The sequence below is a fragment of the Armigeres subalbatus genome, chromosome 1 (assembly GCF_024139115.2).
Source record: "Armigeres subalbatus isolate Guangzhou_Male chromosome 1, GZ_Asu_2, whole genome shotgun sequence".
Classification (NCBI taxonomy): domain Eukaryota; kingdom Metazoa; phylum Arthropoda; class Insecta; order Diptera; family Culicidae; genus Armigeres; species Armigeres subalbatus.
Window position 1 is genome coordinate 183,462,715 of NC_085139.1, and position 20,773 is coordinate 183,483,487.

Here is a 20,773-nt window from a genome sequence, read left to right on the forward strand (position 1 = left end):
AGAGTACCTTGTAGGCGGCGTTCAGCAATGTGATTGCGCGGTAGTTGCTACAATCCCTTGGCCCGTACGTGAACGGTTTAACTTCTCATAGAACTTTCGTGTGTTAACTGATTATGGATCGACTGTACGTTTTAATTTAATTTATTGAACGGCTACTCAGTCTTGCACTTATTACAACGAGTTTTTTATTTACCCGACGTTTCGACACGGGGATTGTGTCTTTTTCAAGGGGAAAATATTTTTGTTGTTTGTCGTCGTATGTTTAGTCTAACTTGCACCGTCTGTTTGTCTAATTGTCCGTACATGACTTCGGAAGCACTGTTATCAATTTTCATTTTTTTTTCCCTTTTCGACACAATCCCCGTGTCGAAACGTCGGGTAAATAAAAAAAACTCGTTGTAATAAGTGCAAGACTGAGTAGCCGTTCAATAAATTAAATTTCGTGTGTTATTAGCGCGGTACAGTTGCTCCGTTTCTTCACGGTCTCGGTCTTCCTGCTGGCGCTTTTTCCTCCGGAAAATCGAGTTTTGTCTGTTCCGCGCCTGTTTATATCGTGCCTCGTTCGCCCTCGTGCGGTGTTGCAGCAATCTCGCCCATGCTGCATTCTTCTCTTCCACTAACTGCTCACATTCGCCGTCATACCAGTATCTAGCTGATACCATCTTCATATTGTAGAAAATCTCAATCATATTGACCATAATCACATTCTCCATAATTTTCAAATATTATTTAATTTTTTCTCGGGAAAATATTATAAATTTCGAATAAAAATAGACAAATTTGATTTTTTTTACAAGAATTTCCTGTAAAAGATTTTCTAAAATTCAGAAACAGTTAAACAAAACGGTTTTTTTTTTAATTATTTAAAACAATATTCTGAAACTGATTTTTCACTGAAATTTCACAAATCATGCAAAAATTGTGAGTTTTAAATTACACTTTTTTTCGTGATTCGATTCTACAAATTTAGAACGGCCATATTCATGACTCAATTCAAATATTATTCTGTAAAAATTGTAATAGGGGTAATGACGGCTTTGGCAGGTTTTGTTCTACTATTGTCAGGGGTTCTTTTATGACTGATTATGCTCAAATTTGGCCCAAACATTCTTTGTATATCAAAGAATATTGTGGCCAAATTTCATAAATTTCGGTCGAAAAAACACTCCCTGCCAATAATAGAACAAAACCTGCCAAAGCCGTCTGTTCCCTTACATAGGTATTTCTTGAAGTTGTAATAATATGGAATTTATAATGTAGACTCTAACAAATCGGCGTTAGACATTATGCATAGATCAACGATGCTCGCCAAAATGTCGGTGGCGGCGCAATCCGCTACATGACTTATACGGTCATAATGCTCATGCTCATTTAAATCAATAGACAATATTGTGTCAGCTTAAACTCTACGCCTTTGTTGAAAAATTGCACGATGTTTGTATGTTCTACTTACGTCATTGTAGTATCAATTGTGTTTACATACCGCTCTTTAACATCTTATCATGGACGGAGCCCTACTTATCCTATAAGCTCAACCAGAGAACCTCGGCGAGTATCTTCTGCACAGGGATTGCGTTCTTCCTTGCGACTCTTTTCGTCTTGGCTGGATACCCTTGGTTGATCGTGGGGTCCTTATCCGACCGCTACACCTTCGAAAAATGTAGATCTACCGTTTTGAATCCGAGTTGTTGACAGCAGAGAAAAACACGACCATCCACCTTCATTTTCGGTGATATTGACATTCAAGTTCCTCATCCGTACGACTTGCACATCCAGGAGGAGCAATGCCACAATAGGGATCGATACGAATTAGATACGAACCGATTCGCCTTGATTATCCATTTGTAACGCTGGGTTCGTGAAATCCTTTCCGCTATGTATAGCTTGAGGAGGAATGGCGACGAATATAGATTTCAATTTTGAATGGTAACTTAATGGAAAATCTGAACTTTTCTTTAACTTTGTTTAATTTTTATTAAAAATGAAGGACCGTGAAAATGTACGTTTATTCGGGGTCACAGCATGCTACCATCCCCTTTGCCAATCGTAATTCATTTTTAAAACTAAAATGAAACCCAAGGCGTGGTAAAAAAATATTTGATGGCGTGATCATTTTTCATTTATATCGCATACCAGCAGGTAATTCAATCGTTCGAGCAAATCGATAACTTGTTTTGATTTTGTGAAATCGCCGAGTATAATCTTAAAAATAATGAAACGTACAGGTGACTGAAACGTTGCTTGACATAATCATCTGACGACGTAACCAATAATCTCACTTAATTTTATGTCCATTTTGAGGTACTCTGCACAAAAATTTTACTGCATCAAAAAAAAAACTTATATTTACGGCATCGACTGAAATTTACAGCATTTAATTCGATTTCATTGTCTCAAGCTGTGAAGTCGTGTAAAGTAAGACGTAAATTCGCACGATTCTTGAACGCAGTAATGCAGCACCTTCAACGTCCAGTCCAACGTCCAACGTCCAGCGGAAAATTTCCTTGGCCAAATTATTCAATTCCAGATTTGTTCACATGAATCGCGACTTGTATTCTCAATAATTCTTGTTGAATCTGAAGCGTCATCGTAATACTCGGTCAACTAGTTTCGCTGTTCTTTTGATTTAGTTTTAGTGGTGATACATAGTTTAATCGTCGATCGTCATAATCGTCGATTGATCGTCGTATTCAAAGCTAGCAAAAATGTAAGTCATGATTTCTGGAACCTATTCAGGACATAATATCATGCATTTGTTCCGGTTCCAACAGGTCCAAATTGATACCAGGATGCTATTCTCACGGAAACGTATAAATAAAAATTCGCCTGCTGACTAATCAATGGTGTTGCAGGTAAGCTCATGTGTAACATCAAATCACACACCGAATGAAAGATTTAAGCAAAAATATCGTTTCCTCGCAGAAATTGAACCGTTTGATAGACGTCGAATAAGGAAAATATTTCTGGAAACAATCTGCCCCAAGTCATCGCCAATGAGAAAATCCAACAATTCCAAACGATTTGTAGCAGTCGGAACCAACGTAGCGGATATAAAATAATTTGTGTGCAGAAAAATTAACCAGTGCTATTTATCTGACAATATAAAACATAATATTAAATCACTAGCAGGAAAGAAACTCCCAAACGCACACTCATTTCGCTGTTGAAAACTAGGGGTATGCGATAACACTCTTTTTCTAACGAAACGAAACGAAACGAAATTTTAAATGTCTGTGTTGATTCGGATCGAAACGAAACGAAATATAGATTTCTTTCGAGACTTCGAAACGATACGAAATCAAAAATCATTTAATTCGAAATTTTTCGAAACGAAACGAAATTTAAATATTTTTTTTCCGCGGAATTTTTATTAAATTGGTTTTACATTATGTACGCTACTGATTTCACTTTTTCGAAGTCGAATAACTGTTTTACGACCAAAAGAGTTATAATAACAGAAGAGGCAATCTGTGATAAATCGCCACATTCTCGCCAAATATACCATTGGCGATAAGGCAATACCTCAGCATTTGTGCCGCTTTCAAAGGAATTCATCGTGGAGCGTTTGTTCCCGTGTCTGATCAATTTTATATCAGTTCAAAGTCATTTCAATTTTATATACTTAATATGAAAATAAAGGAATTGTGGAATTTTTCATATACGGATTTAAATTTCGCTTAAAACCTTAGTTCACCTAAGAATTATGTAATTATGCTGAAGCATACTTCATATTGTCTTGTCAGCGTGGTTTTACAGTATTGACTTAGTCAAAATTAGAAAATGAATGCTTAGATTTATTTTTTTATTTAGATACTCTATTATGTATCCATATCTGCCAGGCGTATACGTAGTGTAACTGTCAGTGACGTCTGCCGTCTATGCAGTGGACGTCCACACGTCCCAAACTAGCTCACCGTTGGGGTTCTCAGACTTACCTTTACTTGCTGAAGGGATACACGATGGAATAGCGAAGAGAAGTGGACAATACAACGAGAGTTCGACGCAATTGCATGCACATAGGGATAGCGTTTGAAAGAACCGAAGATTTAAAGATACATTTTAAATTACATTTTATTTTTCATTTGATATTCCTGGGTTTTGGATTAGTGGGAGGAAAGGAAGGGTTGCGGCCTTACAAAGTTGGTCGACATTGTCATGCCCAGGTGTTTTGACATACCTGGGTACTCAACGGTACCTGCAACGGGGTTTGAAGGAGCTCCTCCCCGGCTCCGCTAGTGGATTGATGACCGGGCTGACAGTGGTTGGTAGTGTGAAGCGACTATGCTTCTCCAGGTCCTCTGGATAGGTTGCCAACGAGGCTGTAGTCTTGGACACGTGGGAGGGGAGGGCTCAATGACTCGTTGTGTCGTCTTTCCGGCTACGCGAGGTAGGCAGCCGACACGGTCGTAGGGCGGAAGCTTGAGGGTTAGTTCGAGATTTTTTTTTCTAGTCCTCTTGGGGAACGCAGCCAACGATCTGCAGCGTTGAACACATAGGCGATTTGTCGAAGATTTTTCTCGGCTTCACGGGGATGCCGCCAGTGATCTGCAGCGTTGGACACGTAGACGGGGGGAGGGGTCTTGAAATTCTTTGATACACTTTCACGGCCTCAAGGGGTAGGCAGCTGACGAGGCTGAAATGTTGTACAAGTGGGCGGTATGTCGAAGCACTCTTGACTCCGCGGGGATGCAGACAATGATCTGCAGCGTTGGACACGTAGACGGTGGCTTGAGATTCTTCCTAATGCACTTTCACAGACTCAGCTGACGAGGCTGAAATGTTGGACTCGTGGGCGGTTTGTCGAAGCTCTGTCTCGGTTCCGCGGGATGAGCCGCGACGTTGAAAACTGCGACGATTGGTGATTCTTCGCGGTTTGTTCCCAGCTCGGTGGGATAGACAGTCGGCGAGATGGTGGTGTTTAGCATGTGGACGCAGCTTGAGAAACAGTCGAGGTTTTGCTCTGGCTCCGTGGGACTCACGACACACTACGAGCTTTTCTATCGGAAATAATCCTCCGGACGGGTAGCAGCCGTTCACCGCGCACACTCTTCAATATTCGGGACGTTCTAGGCTCCCTTCACCAGCACACTAAGTCATCGCTAAATAAACGCATTACAAGGATCTTCTTTTACAGCTTTTCTCCGGTCAATCGATAGGTCTGTACCCGATCACAGTCAAAATACGACTCCTCGACTAGTCCACGATCTTTCGCTCGGCTCCCTCGATTTTCTCTTTCTCTGCACCCATCCTTCGACGTTCGGCTTCGGTATAGCGGAAATGGTGTTGCCGTCTTTCTTCCAATTTTAACTATGAAATAGGTGAAACGCCTCGATATTGTTTCCTATGTATATAAATGTTATGCAAGTATGCCGATGGTTCGTCCATTGTTACTATATTCGGTAACAGTAGATAGAGAACTGATATTACTAGTCCAACATTTGAAAAGGGCGTATCAGCCAAAATTTATTCCTTCTTATTCTTCGTCTACATATATAGCATACATTTGCTCACTAGAAGAATCCTGTGCACCTTTCTAAAGTGCACAAAGATATGTAGTTCAGATTGAATTTCACAGACCCATAGTCTTATATACAATCAGCTCGACAAACTAAGCTATTTTCTGTGTGTCCTTGGCATATGAGAACAGCTGTTATGGTCAGTATAAGCTGAAAGCAATCATAAGTAAAGAACTTTCAGCAATTTTAATGATATTTCAAACCGTTCTGGATGTTTTTTTTTGCAAATTCTATGCGAAGATCTAGAAATGTCCACAAATCTGCAAGGTCCTTACCAATTGTGCAAATAGTCAAAGAAAAGCTTATCAGCTTGATTAACTGTACACATCGTAGTTGCTAATCATGATTGGCCGAGAAACAGCAAATATGCATAGCTCACCAATTAAATAATATTCTTGCCTTAAAAAAAAAGTTATTCTTATTGTATACTTATTTCGGAGTTTCCAATTCATGACCAGTAACGATGCTAGTCACGTGCTTATAGTCAATTTAGGTTTAGGAGAGGAAAATTAGTTTAACACTCATTGTTATAAGAGATCGAGGAACCCAAGTAGCACCGTTTAGATCGATTTGGTTGCAGCAACTCCAATGTGACTGGATTTGGTCGCATATGAGTCACAGTGACTGTTATGTGACAAGTGTGCTACTCGGGAATGCTCTGCATCTCCGTAAGCGCTACGGGAAAGGAATCATTGGTTTGTTGAGAAGGTAATTCACGTGAAACCCCTTGGTAAGCGACAAAATATTTATTGTGAATGAAGTTATTTTGAAAACAAGAAGACGAAAACTGTTTTTCGAATCAATCCAACGCAAGACCAATGTGCTTCGTTTAATCTTCTAATCACGTTCTAATCTTCTAATCTTCTACAACACGATCGATTCCGCACTGAATAATTTTGTGCTCTTCGATGCAAACATTTGTTTTATCACTTCGCGTTCTCCCACACTAGCTGGCGTGATCAGCATCAACACTATCGATTGCACATTAGTTAAACGAATATCTGCTACGCGAGATAGATTTGTATCACTTCCGGACTAGCTGCCGTCCCATGACCAGCAGCAACACGATCGATTCCGCATTCATATTGTGCAAATAGTAAAAAAAAAATCAAAAAATTTTAATTTTAATCATGGAAACACTGAAGACGTTTTATAGGAGAAAACTATATGCATATTTGTCGACTAAGAATGGGGTAATGTAGTAAGCATTAATAGAAAAAAATGTATAAAATAAAGCTTTGAAAACAACTTTACGACTTTGTTCAGCGGCGCAGCCAAAATTTTCGATAATAATAGTATGGTTTAAGTTTAAATTTGTTTCGAAATTCCGCGGAATTCCGTTAAATTTCGTTATAAGCTAGTTTTTTCTAGCGAAATTTTTGTAATTTTACGAAACGAAACGAAATCGAGAAATCAGATTTCGCCATGCTCAAATTCCGCGAAATTCCGCGGAATTTCGTTTCGAACCACCTGAAACGAAATTTTTCGAAATACCGCATATGCTTATTGAAAACATGTTCTCCGTAATGTACTAAAATTTAATTCACAGGTCATGACGTAAAAATAAGTTAGACTAATTTTTACATTATGACGTGTATTTTCTTGCGTCCTCAAAGTCCTGTAATTTTAAGAACAGACGTTCACTGGGAAGCTCCTTTTATGTGCATTCAATACCATGTAGATTTACATAAATATTTTGAAGTGTGTATGATAGATATCTTTTTGGTCGTTTTAACTTAAAATAACAAAATGTATAGCAGAAAATCCTTAATGTGACATCAAATCGAAAACTAATCCTGCTATCGATGAGAGCAAATCTAAAACTAATATTGATATTGGTTCTGAAAACAAAACAAGTACACAGTTTGATGTCAGATCAAACAATTTAGAAATCAACAGCAAAATGAGATCAAAATATGTAATCAGTCATGATGATTCATATTTGAAAGCAAATTATGATTTCACCACTTGGCCGAAGGCCACTAGTCCAAAAGTTGTTTGGCCGAATATACCATTTGGCCGAACAGTCTATTAAGCCGAAAGTCATTTGGCCGAATAGATCATTTCGCCGAATAGGTCATGTGGTGGAACAGGATATTTGGCCGAATAGGACATTTGGCCGAACATGTCATGTGTCCGTGCAGGACATTTGGCCGAATACAGCCAATCATCGCATATTTGTAACATTTGAATTTTGGTAGATTTTGATGTTGGACAATGTCTTACCCGAAGGTATTGGGTGTCAAATCAGAATCTAAAATTGGGGAACGTCATGAACTCATGTAAGATTTTGAACGTTAATAGTGCCTTTATCTTTTGATGGATTTTCGAGATTTATGTATAAATCGACTCCACAACTCTCCAGAAATTTGTCAATTTTATTGAAACTTTTGATTATTTACTATAAACAATTGAACATTTCAATGCTTGTACTACCCAGTACATTTTCATCGTGTATAAAAAGGCACATGAATCGCGCTCACTCGTCATTTCTGTACGATGATCCACACGCTTAAAATCAATAACACAGAGATATGTTTGCTTCACACAAAACGGACCTAATGCAGAACAACACCTAGATGAGCGACAGTTACACAGCCACAAAAATAGCTCGTGTGGTTTTATTGAAGCTTGGATTTCAATATTTTCAACAGTATTTGGTTCCTCATGAAACAAGGAATCTGTACAAACGTTTACATGTTAAAAAAGGACCGTTATCACGACCGTACGAGGCATTTTTGTGCCTGTGTAACTGTCGCTCATCTAGGTGTTGTTCTGCATTAGGTTCTCTATGTTATTGATTTTAAGCGTGCACGTTGAGTGGTCGCGGAGAGAGGGAATGGAGAGCGCACCCCAAGTAGTATTTTAAGTTTTATAACACCCGTGAATACCATAATTTACTCTTCAAGAGTGTTATAAAATCAGTATAAAAGCAAAATGACACTAGGGACAGAACGATGGCGTTGGTAGCGGTCATAGCATCGGAGGGAGTGATTTGTGCATGTGCAGCTGTTAAGTGGCAAACTATCGAGTGGCTATCATCGGCGTCAGCGGCACTGCAGTGAAATTTTCTTGTATGGTTCTGGTTTTGTTGCAGGACCAATAAATTGGTTCTTTTCAGGAACACCATTTTATACAAGAGAAGGTTGTTGTGTGAAGAATTTTGTTCAAAGTGGAAATTAATCGCTTTGCGAAGCCTGAAATTTGCCGCCCGTGGCAGAATAACTAACTGTTTGTGACTGGGACGGCGAATTATTGGAAACCAATCAGTTCTTTTAAGTATCACAATTTTATGGAAGCGAAGGTTTTTGTTTAAAGTGCGAATCATAATCACTTGGTGATAGCGGAAAGTTGCCGTCGGCAGCAAAATCACGAGTGCGCGTCAGAAGGAGAAGCCGCAAAAATGTATTCGCATGGATGGAAATAAAACCTGAAACAAGCAGCAGACTACCTACTAAAATTATAATCTTGAGGGGAAAATTCACTTCACTGCTACTTCTGCTATCCATGCGAAGAAAATCTGCAGCGTCTCTCTCTGACACGCGCTCATTATTCTGCTACCGACGGAAACTATCTGCCATCACCAATCGAATCATTTGTACTTTGATCAAAAATAGTCGTGCCTCAAATTATGACTTAAGAGCTGATGGTGATGAAAGCCAATCGATGGTACTTCAGACGCCACCGTTGCAGAAACGTGCTGCACCGCCACAGCCGCCATCGTAGAGAAACCGGTAAGACAATTTCATTCGAGTGCTGCTGATGCCGACGACGACGACGATCACACGATCCACACTATCAGCGGAATTAAATTTTGGTGGGACCGCGCGGTCTGCTCTTCGCGACATTTCGAACGAAATGGCTCGCGCGCGCGAAAAAGCTGCTTTCTTGTAATCAATAAACTTAATCCTGTAGCCACGCCTCTTTGGTGTGTGTTACGGCCACACAATATTTGCCCTCATACCGATCAACAAAGAGGCGGAACTAATGGGCCTTCTTTATTGATTATAAGGAAACTGATTTCCATCGCGCGCGTCGCATATCATGAGAAATGTCGTGGAGAGCGAATAGTGGTCCCAGTTCCGTAGTTTTCGTATAGCAATGTCTTTGCTGGAGCAAAATCTCCAGAACTGTGGTCAACATCGCCTTCAAATCGCCAGCACAACAAACGACCCTTTGAAGGAGCAGCATCCTCAGAGACATAATCCAGTCGATAACATTCGCCAGCACGCGATTCACAACATTTAAAACGGTTTCATGCCAACAAATACAAACGTATCTTTGCAGGGCCACCAACAATGTGGACGATTGAATGTGGTTTACTTTATTTAGTGATATCCTGTTTTGGGTTGTTACGCGACGTCCACAACATTTGTGCAAAATCATGGATTTGAAGCAACTGCATTATTGATATTGCACACATTTTGTGAACTACTCTGCTCAATTAACGAGATTGATACTCTGCGCATTTGATTGTACTTGGTTGTACTTGTTGGATAACAGCGATATTTAGGGATACCGCTGTTGAATAAGCAACCAAAAACAATGCTGTCGGAGAAAGTCATTTCACGTGGAGCTGTCTAGTTTCAGTGTTACGGTAGTTATTGCCTTCCACTCAAAGTAAGGCTTTTCAAGACGGAATGGATTTATAGTACAACACCATTCGGAACAAAATTCAAATTTTACTGAAGAAAAGGAATTTATGATGGAAGATAAAGATCAACTTAATTGTGACGTGAATATTCCACAATCTACAACGTGTTAGATCAAAATGTGTCTAAGATGCTCATACTTTAACCATATTCACATTTCAACAAAAAAAATAATACTTTAGTTAACACTCAAATCATAACCATAATAAACTATAATGCGTATTGGTTACAATAATATCTTTACGTTTTCCAACGTCTACCGGTCGTGTCTTGTACACAAACTTTCTGATTTTTGTAAATCGTTTATCAATCATCCCCAAAAACTCAATCATTTCCAGATCACCACAGATAAGCAAGATAGTAAAGCCGATTTTACTGTTGTGGGAACAGATGCAGTAAATTGAGCTTTCTGAACAATTAACATGCTTTCTACAAAATGAACAAAAATGCGAATGTTACAAATATGCGATCATGGGCAGCATAGGTCATTTGAAAAGTGAGAAATGAGGTGTGAAAAGTGAGTAGCGCTAAGTGAGAAGTGAGACGTCTCACTTTTCACTTCTCACTTCTCATTTTTTTACAATGAGAAGTGAGAAATGAGGAATGAGAAATAAGACATCTCAATTATCACTCTCCATTTCTCACTTCTCACTGTAAAAAGTAAGAAGCGCGAAGTGAGTAGTGAGACGTCTCACAACTCGCTTCACACTACTTACTTTCCTCAGTGAAAAGTGAGAAATGAGGAGTGGGAAATGAGACATTCTTACTCCTCACTTTTCACAGTGAGCAGTGAGAAATGAGAATTGAGTAGTGAGACGTCTCAATTCTCAACTTCTCATTTCTTACTTCTCGCTGTAAAAATTGAGAAGCGCGTAGTTAGTGGTGAGATATCTCACTACTCACTTCTCACTTTTTACAGTGATAAGTGAGAATTGAGAAGTAAGAAGTGAGACGTCTCGCTTCTCACTCCTCATTTCTCACTTCTCATTGTGAATAGCGATTGGTTCAAAGTTGGTAGTGAGACGTCCTAGTGAGTAGCACTTCCTGCTTCTCAATTTTTACAGTGAGACGTGAGAAATGAGCAATGAGAATTGAGACATCTCACTTCTCACTCCTCATTTCTAACTTTTCAATTGTCCTACTCGGCCAAATGTCCCATTCGGCCAAATGTCCTATTAGGCAAAGTGTCCCATTCAGCCAAATATCCTATTCGGCCAAATGTCCTATTCATGTCCTATTCGGCCAAATAACCTTTTCGGCCAAATGACTTATTCGTACAAATGTCCTATTCGGCCGGATGACCCGTTCGGCCAGAAGGGTTTCGTTCTAATGGTTTGTTCGGCCTAGTGGCATTCGGCCAAATATATGTAATAAAAAGTATTGTAATTTGTAATAATAAACCCAGACATTATTAAGACACAAAACTCTGCCAAATTCCTTCAAATCGGTGAGCCTATTTCCGAGTAGGTGTAGCCATGATAGTTTAAGAAATCTTACTTTTAAGCACTAAATGGGAAAATTAGAATTACTAAATTAGAAAAACTAAATTAGAATTTGGGATATTTAAATGGGAAATAGAAATTTTGTAATCCATCAAATACGTTATTGTATCGCCATGACAGGGACCGATCTTCCAACAGGGCAAACGAAACACTGCACTGTTTGTGTTTTGTGCTCTGAGGTACAAAGCAATTATAAACATAAATTTATTAAATTGAAGTTGTAACAAAGCAACAGATTTTCATATTTTTTCCTCTGAGAAGCCCTTTAACAATAAAGTTTGTGCCAAATAAATAAAAAAGCAACTTTATTCAGTATAACTCAATACCAACTATAAACACATACTTATGATTAGGGTTTCAAATACTGAATAGATGAATCAAGTTTCCCAAAATCTGCAAAATCATGCCCCTTCAGATCTGCCATTTGTTGCAGATAGTACCTACACGAATCGTACCGTCGAAAAACGGCACATGCTCTTTCAAACTAGTCGAATGGACTCGTTTCGCACAAGCCACAGGGCCCATGAAAGCTGCGTCTCCAGCCAGCACCAGCCAACCGAAGTACCAAACAAACCGGTACCTATCTGTGTGAGAGGGCAGCAAAAAAAAAATCAGCAAAACCCAACTGACAGTTAAAGTCAAGTTGCCTTAAAACCGTTCGTAAACTGCAAGGTTTTATGTTTTGGCATCTAATCCGTCCGCGGAGTCGAGTGGTGTAACAGAGGCCACAAGAAAGATAGCCGGACGGAGAAACAAAAAAGCAGCCCGTCCGTCGTCAACGGTCGTTCAAGCCCTGCAGGGGTTATCTCCTGCGCTGTGGTACGCCCTGCCGGTCGGGCTGGCTGGGTGGAAGTCAGTGCAGGACGGGTCACAAGAGATAATGATCACCCTTCTACTGCTTGATGGAGATCAATGAGGACTGGCGGGGAACATCTCCCCTACTCAATGAAGTACCCTCCGGTAACTGGTTGGAGGTCTTCGCCAAAAATCTTAGCCCTCCTCGCAGTTCCCCACCAAAACCTTACAGATGAGGACGCATAATAGGATTGTAACCTGTTTCTAGTTGCTGGCTTTGCAAAAGCTGATCTTAGGTTTTGGATGGTTGGGCGTTCAAGAGTGAGGCAGCCTCCATCGCGCCGCGTCCCCGCTGATGATGAAGAAAATCTGCAAGTCAGCTCTTTTTTTTCCGCCGCTTCAGTGACTCGTGCTGCTGCGAGAGTGCTGCTTTAAACTATGGGCAAAATAGAGTGAAGATGTTTACAAAGAATTCGACGCCAGCAAACTGCCCTGGTGTAAGGTGCTTCCGCGAAATATAATCAATCGTCGATTATTGCGTTGTGTACCCACTTATCGGGATTTGTTTCTGCTCGATATGGCTAAGTTTCATAAAAACAGCTTTCCAAGAACCTTTCTATCTATAGGATTGCTTTTATTTCTAGCGCAGGTCAGATATGATTATCTGGATGCATGGAAAATGCATTCTTTCAATCAACCAAAATAAAAACTACATTTTCTACAATTATGTATAAACAACTCATATGCATTATACTTGAACAACAAAATTTTTGATTCTTATGCAGATATTGTATTCAAGAGAGTAAAACGTAAAACTAAACATAGGGGAACTGTTCCGATCTCCATCTCACTGTACATATATCAATCTTATCGCTAAACAAAGAAATACGGCACCAAATTTGTCGCTTCTTTTTGTAAACATGCGTGCTCACTGCTGCAAAAAATCACAAAAATAATAAATAAACCAAATTCATCTCCATTGCTTTGTTTTTGATGGGATGGAAATAGGAGCTATGAGATGAAGTAGCGAACCGTTCCCCTATATAATTTTTTTACGAAGGCGGAAGTAAATTCAACATTCAGTAGATAATTGAGCCTTAACATACGATTAGTTCCAGCTTAATACACCAGAAATTAAATTTACTTTAGCATCAAATTCTGTCGACTTTTTAACACGAAATTGTGATATCCATTTCGAAAATAAAGCTCACTCTAACCCCAAGTTTCGATCGCCCCTTCACGTTCAAGTTAACGACAAAGTAAAGAAAGCACCCAGCGCACATTTAAAGGTAGAGTAATGGCAACAAACACACCCAAAACGGCGAACGTGCTAAAAAGGTTTCGACACTTCAAATGATCCCTCCCTTTCACATTCCCACCAACCGGGAAGGCCACTAATTGAAGGTGTACCAACGACTAACACGCATTCGCTAACTCACGGTTTCGGTAACTTTGTCGTGTCAAAGCATCGAATTTGCGCACCGATCAACAGACTCGTACACGTGTGTGCTTCTCCTGCCCATTATTCGTCGCCGTGTAGTTTTAAGTTAGGTTTCGTGATTTGGGCTAATTTCTTTTTATGTCTCCGTTCTTCGAAGTTTTTGAAACCACTTGAACAAATTTTGGGAAATTGTTTTTCATAGCTACCAGATTTGCATATACTATGCACTGGGCAGCAACAGAATTAGATGTAAGTTTATTTTTTTCCATTATTCATGACAAAAATTCCAAATAACGTTCATCAAATAATGCTCACAGCAATTCCAACTAAAGAATTTTATTTGAAGACTGTATGTGGGATGCTATACGATACAATAGCCCATCAGGCCGAACTGTTCTTTATCCATTCGATATTCTTTGTTTGGATTGTTAAAGGAATTATTATTGGATTTCATTTGAATTGATTTTGAATTTGGCATTGGATTTGGATTTGGATTTGGATTGGATTTGGATTGGATTTGTATTGGATTTGGATTGGATTTGACTGATCTGGACTGGACTGACTGGATTTGTACTGGATCTGGTATTGATTTGGATTGGATCTGACTGGATCTGACTGACCTGGACTGGATCTGGATCGATTTGGATCGATCTGATTGACTTGACTGACCAGGATTTGGATCTGGACTGGACTTGACCGATCTGGACTGGATCTGTACTGGATCTGGACCGATCTGGTACTGGATCTGGACTGATCTGTACTGATCTGGACTGGATCTGGACTGATTTGGACTGGATCTGACCGATCTGACTGACTCTGGACTGGATCTGGACTGGACCTGGTATCGATCTGGACCTGATCTTGAACTGGACCTGGTACTGACCTGACTGGATCTGTACTGGATCTGGACCGATCTGGACTGGATCTGACCGGACTGGATCAACCTGACTGGATCTGGACTGGACTACTGATCTGGACCGACCTGACCGATCTGGACTGGATCTGGACTGGATCTGGACTGATCTGACCGGATCTGGACTGGATCTGGACTGACCTGGACTGGATCTGGACTGGATCTGGACTGGATCTGACTGATCTGGACTGGATCTGGACCTGACCGATCTGGACTGGATCTGACTGGACCTGGACTGGATCTGGACTGACTGGATCTGACTGATCTGGAATTGACCTGGACTGGATCTGGACTGGACCTGGACTGGATCTGACCGATTGACTGACCGATCTGGACTGGATCTGGACTGATCTGGACTGACCTGGACTGGATCTGGACTGGACTGGATCTGGACTGGATCTGACCGATCTGACTGGATCTGACTGGATCTGGACTGGATCTGACTGACCTGGACTGGATCTGGACTGATCTGGACTGGATCGACTGGATCTGGACTGACCTGGATCTGGACTGGATCTGGACCGACCTGGACTGACTTGACTGATCTGGACCTTGACTGGATCTGGACTGATCTTGACTGACCTGACTGGATCTGGACTGGACTTTGACTGACTTGACTGGACCTGGACTGGACCTGGACTGGACCTGACTGATCTGGACTGGATCTGACTGACCTGGACTGATCTGGACTGACCTGGATCGACTGGACCTGACTGGATCTGACCGACTGGACTCGACCTGGACTGACCTGGACTGACCTGACTGACCTGGACTGGATCTGACTGATCTGACTGACCTGGACTGGATTGACTGGATCTGGACTGGATCTGGACTGGATCTGGACTGATCTGGACTGGACCTGGACTGGATCTGACTGACCTTGGACTGGATCTGGACTGGATCTGACTGACCTGGACTGGATCTGGACTGGATCTGGACTGACCTGACTGGATCTGACTGATCTTGACTGGATCTGGACTGATCTGGACTGACTGGATCGACCTGACTGACCTGACTGACCTGGACTGACCTGACTGACCTGGACTGGACTGGATCTGGATTGACCTGACTGGACTGACCTGGACTGACCTGACTGGATCTGGACTGGATCTGACTGACCTGACTGGACTGACTGGATCTGGACTGACTTGACTGGATCTGGACCGACTTGACCTGATCTGGACTGATCTGACTGATCGACTGGACCTGGACTGACTGACTGGACCTGACTGGACTGACCTGACTGACCTGGACTGGATCTGGACTGGACTGACTGGATCTGGACTGGATCTGGACTGGACTGGATCTGGACTGACCTGACTGGATCTGGACTGACCTGACCTGGACTTGGACCTGGACCTGGACTGACTTGGACTGGATCTGACTGATCGGACTGACCTGATCGACTTGGACTGATCTGGACTGACCTTGACTGATCTGGACTGGATCTTGGATCGACCTGACTGGACTTGACTGGATCTTGGACTGGATCTGGACTGGATCTGACTGACTGGACTGATCTGGACTGGACTGATCTTGACTGGATCTGGACTGACCTGGACTGGACCTGGACTGGATCTGACTGGATCTGGACCGATCTGACCTGATCTGACTGGATCTGGACTGATCTGGACTGGATCTGGACTGACTGGACTGATCTGGATCGACTGACTGGATCTGGACTGGATCTGACTGACTGACCTGGATCTGACTGACCTGACCTGATTCGATCTGGACTGGATCGACTGGATCTGGACTGACCTGGACTGGATCTGACCTGACCTGACTCGATCTGGACTGGACCTGGACTGGACTGGACCTGATCTGACTGGATCTTGGACTGACCTGACTGGATCTGACTGACTTGGACTGACCTGACCGATCTGGACTGATCTGGACCGACTTGGACTGATCTGGACTGACCTGACTGGATCTGGACTGACCTGACTGATCTGGACTGGATCTGGACTGGATCTGGACTGATCTGACCGACTGGATCTGGACTGGATCTGACTGGATCTGGACTGGATCTGGACTGGACCTGGACTGACTTGGACTGACCTGGACTGGATCTGGACTGGATCTGGACTGATCTGACCGACTTGGACTGGATCTGGACTGACCTGGACTGGATCTGACTGATCTGGACTGGATCTTGGACTGACTCTGACTGATCTGGACTGGATCTGGATCTGATCTGACTGATCTGGACTGATCGACTGACTGGTACTGGATCTGGACTGACTGACTGATCTGGACTGGATCTGACTGGACCTGACTGGATCTGGACTGGACTGACTGGACCTGACCGACTGGATCTGGACCGATCTGACTGGATCTGGACTGACCTGGACTGGATCTGGACTGGATCTTGGACTGATCTGGACTGGATCGACTGGATCTGGACTGGATCTGGACTGGACCTGGACTGACTGACCTGGATCTGGACTGGATCTGGACTGATCTGGACTGATCTGGACTGACTTGACCGATTTGACTGGATCTGGACCTGGATCTGACCTGGATTGATCTGGACTGATCTGGACCGATTTGGACTGACCTGGACCGACCTGGACTGACCTGGACTGGATCTGACCTGATCTGACTGGACCTGACTGGATCTGGATTGATCTGACTGGATCTGACTGATCTGGACTGGATTTGACTGACCTGACTGGACTGATCTGGACTGATCTGACTGACCTGGACTGGATCTGGACTGGATCTGGACTGGATCTGGACTGATCTTGTACTGGATCTGGACTGACTGATCTGACCGATCTGGACTGGATCTGGACTGACCTGGACTGGACCTGACTGGACTGGACTGGACTGACCTGACTGGATCTGGACCGATCTGGACTGACCTGGATCTGATCTGGACTGATCTGGACTGGATCTGGACTGATCTGGACTGGATCTGGACTGGATCTGACTGACTGATCTGGACTGGATCTGATCTGGACTGGATCTGACTGGATCTGGACTGACTGGACTGGATCTGGACCGATCTGACCGACTGATCTGGATCTGACCTGGACTGGATCTGACCTGGATCTGGACTGACCTGACTGATCTGACTGGATCTGGACTGATCTGGACTGATCTGGACTGGATCTTGGACCGATCTGGACTGACCTGGACTGACCTGGACTGGATCTGGACTGGATCTGGACTGATCTGGACTGGATCTGGGATCTGGACTGACCGACTGGATCTGGACCGACCTGGACTGACTTGACCGATCTGTACTGGATCTGACTGGATCTGGACCTGGATCTGACTGGACCTGGACCTGACCGACTTGGATCGATCTGGACTGATCTTGGACTGGATCTGACTGACCTGACTGGATCTGGACTGGATCTGGACTGATCTGACCGATCTGGACTGGATCTGGACTGGATCTGGACTGACCTGGACTGGATCTGGACTGGATCTGGATCGACTGGACTGACCTGACTGGATCTGACCGACCTGACCGATCTGGACTGACTGGATCGACCTGATCTGACCGACCTGACCTGGATCTGGACTGACCTGACCGATCTGGACTGATCTGGACTGACCTTGGACTGGATCTGGACTGATCTGGACCGATCTGGACTGGATCTGGACTGGATCTGGACTGATCTGGACTGACCTGACTGACCTGACTGGATCTGGACTGGATCTGGACTGATCTGACTGATCTGGACTGGATCTGGATCGACTTGGACTGGACTGGACTGGATCTGGACTGATCTGGACTGGATCTTGGACTGATCTGACTGATCTGGACTCGATCTGGATCGACTGACCTGGACTGACTGACTGACTGGACTGGATCTGACTGGATCTGACCGATCTGGACTGGACTTGACTGGACCGATCTGACCGACCTGGACTGGATCTGGACTGACCTGACCGATCTGACTGATCTGGACTGACCTGGACTGGATCTGACTGACTGGATCGATCTGGACCGACCTGGATCGACCTGACTGATCTGGACTGATCTGACCTGGATCTGACTGACCTGACTGACTGGATCTGGACTGACTGATCTGGACTGGATCTGGACTGACCTGACTGGATCTGGACTGGATCTGGACTGATCTGACTGGATCTGGACTGACTGACTGGACTGGACCGACTGGATCTGGACTGGATCTGGACTGATCTGGACTGACCTGACTGACTGGACTGGACTGACCTGGACTGACTGACTGGACTGATCTGGACTGATCTGGACTGGATCTGACTGGATCTGACCGATCTGGACTGACCTGGACTGGACCTGGACTGGACCTGGACTGGATCTGGACTGATCTGGACCGATCTGACTGACCTGGACTGACCTGGACTGGATCTGACTGGATCTGGACTGACCTGACTGATCTTGGACTGGATCTGGACTGGATCTGGACTGACCTGACTGACCTGGACTGACCTGACTGACCTGGACTGATCTGGACTGGACTGGACTGACCTGGACCGACCTGACTGACCTGGACTGGACTGGACTGACCTGACCGGATCTGACTGGATCTGGACTGGACTGACCTGGATCTGACTGACCTGGACTGACCTGACTGGATCTGGACTGATCTGACCTGACCTGGACTGGATCTGGACTGACCTGATTGATCTGGACTGGATCTGACTGATCTGGACTGACCTGGACTGACTGGACTGGATCTTGACTGACTCTGACCTGATCTGGACCTGATCTGGACTGGATCTGGACCTGGATCTGACCTGACTGGACTGACCTGACTGACCTGGACTGGATCTGGACTGGATCTGACTGACCTGACTGATCTGGACTGATCTGGACTGGATCTTGACCGATCTGGACCTGGATCTGGACTGGATCTGGACTGGATCTGGACTGACCTGGATCTGACCTGACTGGACTGACCTGGACTGGATCTGACTGGATCTGGACTGGACTGACTGGACCGGATCTGACCGACCTGACTGACCTGGACCTGACTTGGACTGACCTGACTGGATCTGGACTGGATCTGACTGGATCTGGACTGATCTGGACTGACCTGGACTGACCTTGGACTGGACCTGGACCGATCTGACCGACCTGACTGGATCTGACCGATCTGGACCGATCTGGACTGACCTGGACCGATCTGACCGGACTGGACCTGACCTGACTGGATCGACTGGATCGACTGGATCTGACCGATCTGACTGACCTGACTGGACCTGACCGATCTGGACTGACCTGGACTGGATCTGGACTGACCTGACTGGATCTGGACTGGATCTGACCTGACTGACTGACTGACCTGGATCTGGACTGGATCTGGACTGACCTGACTGACTGGACTTGGACTGACCTGGATCTGGACTGACCTGGACTGGATCTGGACTGACCTGACTGGATCTGGACTGACCTGACTGGATCTGGACTGATCTGACTGGATCTGGACTGATCTGACTGACTGACTGGATCGACTGGACTGGACTGGACTGGATCTGGACTGACCGACTTGGACTGATCTGGACTGGATCTGACTGATCTGGACCGACTGACCTGACTGGACCTGATCTGACTGACCTGGACTGACTCTGGACTGACCTGGACTGACCTGGACTGGATCTGACCTGGACTGACTGACCTGGACTGGACCTGACTGGACTGACCGACCTGGACTGGATCTGGACTGGATCTGGACTGGATCTGGACTGACCTGGACTGGATCTGGACTGATCTTGACTGGATCTGCTGACTGACCTGGACTGACCTGGACTGGATCTGGACTGACCTGGACTGGATCTGGACTGGATCTGGACTGACCTGGACTGACCTGGACTGGATCTGGACTGACCTGGACCGACTGACTGGACTGGACCTGGACTGGATCTGGACTGACCTGGACTGGATCTGGACTGACCTGGACTGGATCTGGACCGACCTGGACTGATCTGGACTGACCTGGACTGATCTGACT

The 20,773-nt window shown here is 44.0% G+C and overlaps 1 protein-coding gene across 3 annotated transcripts in view; it reads right to left on the minus strand.

Moving 5' to 3' along the window:
- LOC134205589 (sex determination protein fruitless) overlaps positions 1 to 20,773 on the minus strand; it is a 692,280-nt gene that overhangs the window by 346,233 nt on the left and 325,274 nt on the right. The gene's annotated exons all lie outside the window — the stretch shown is intronic.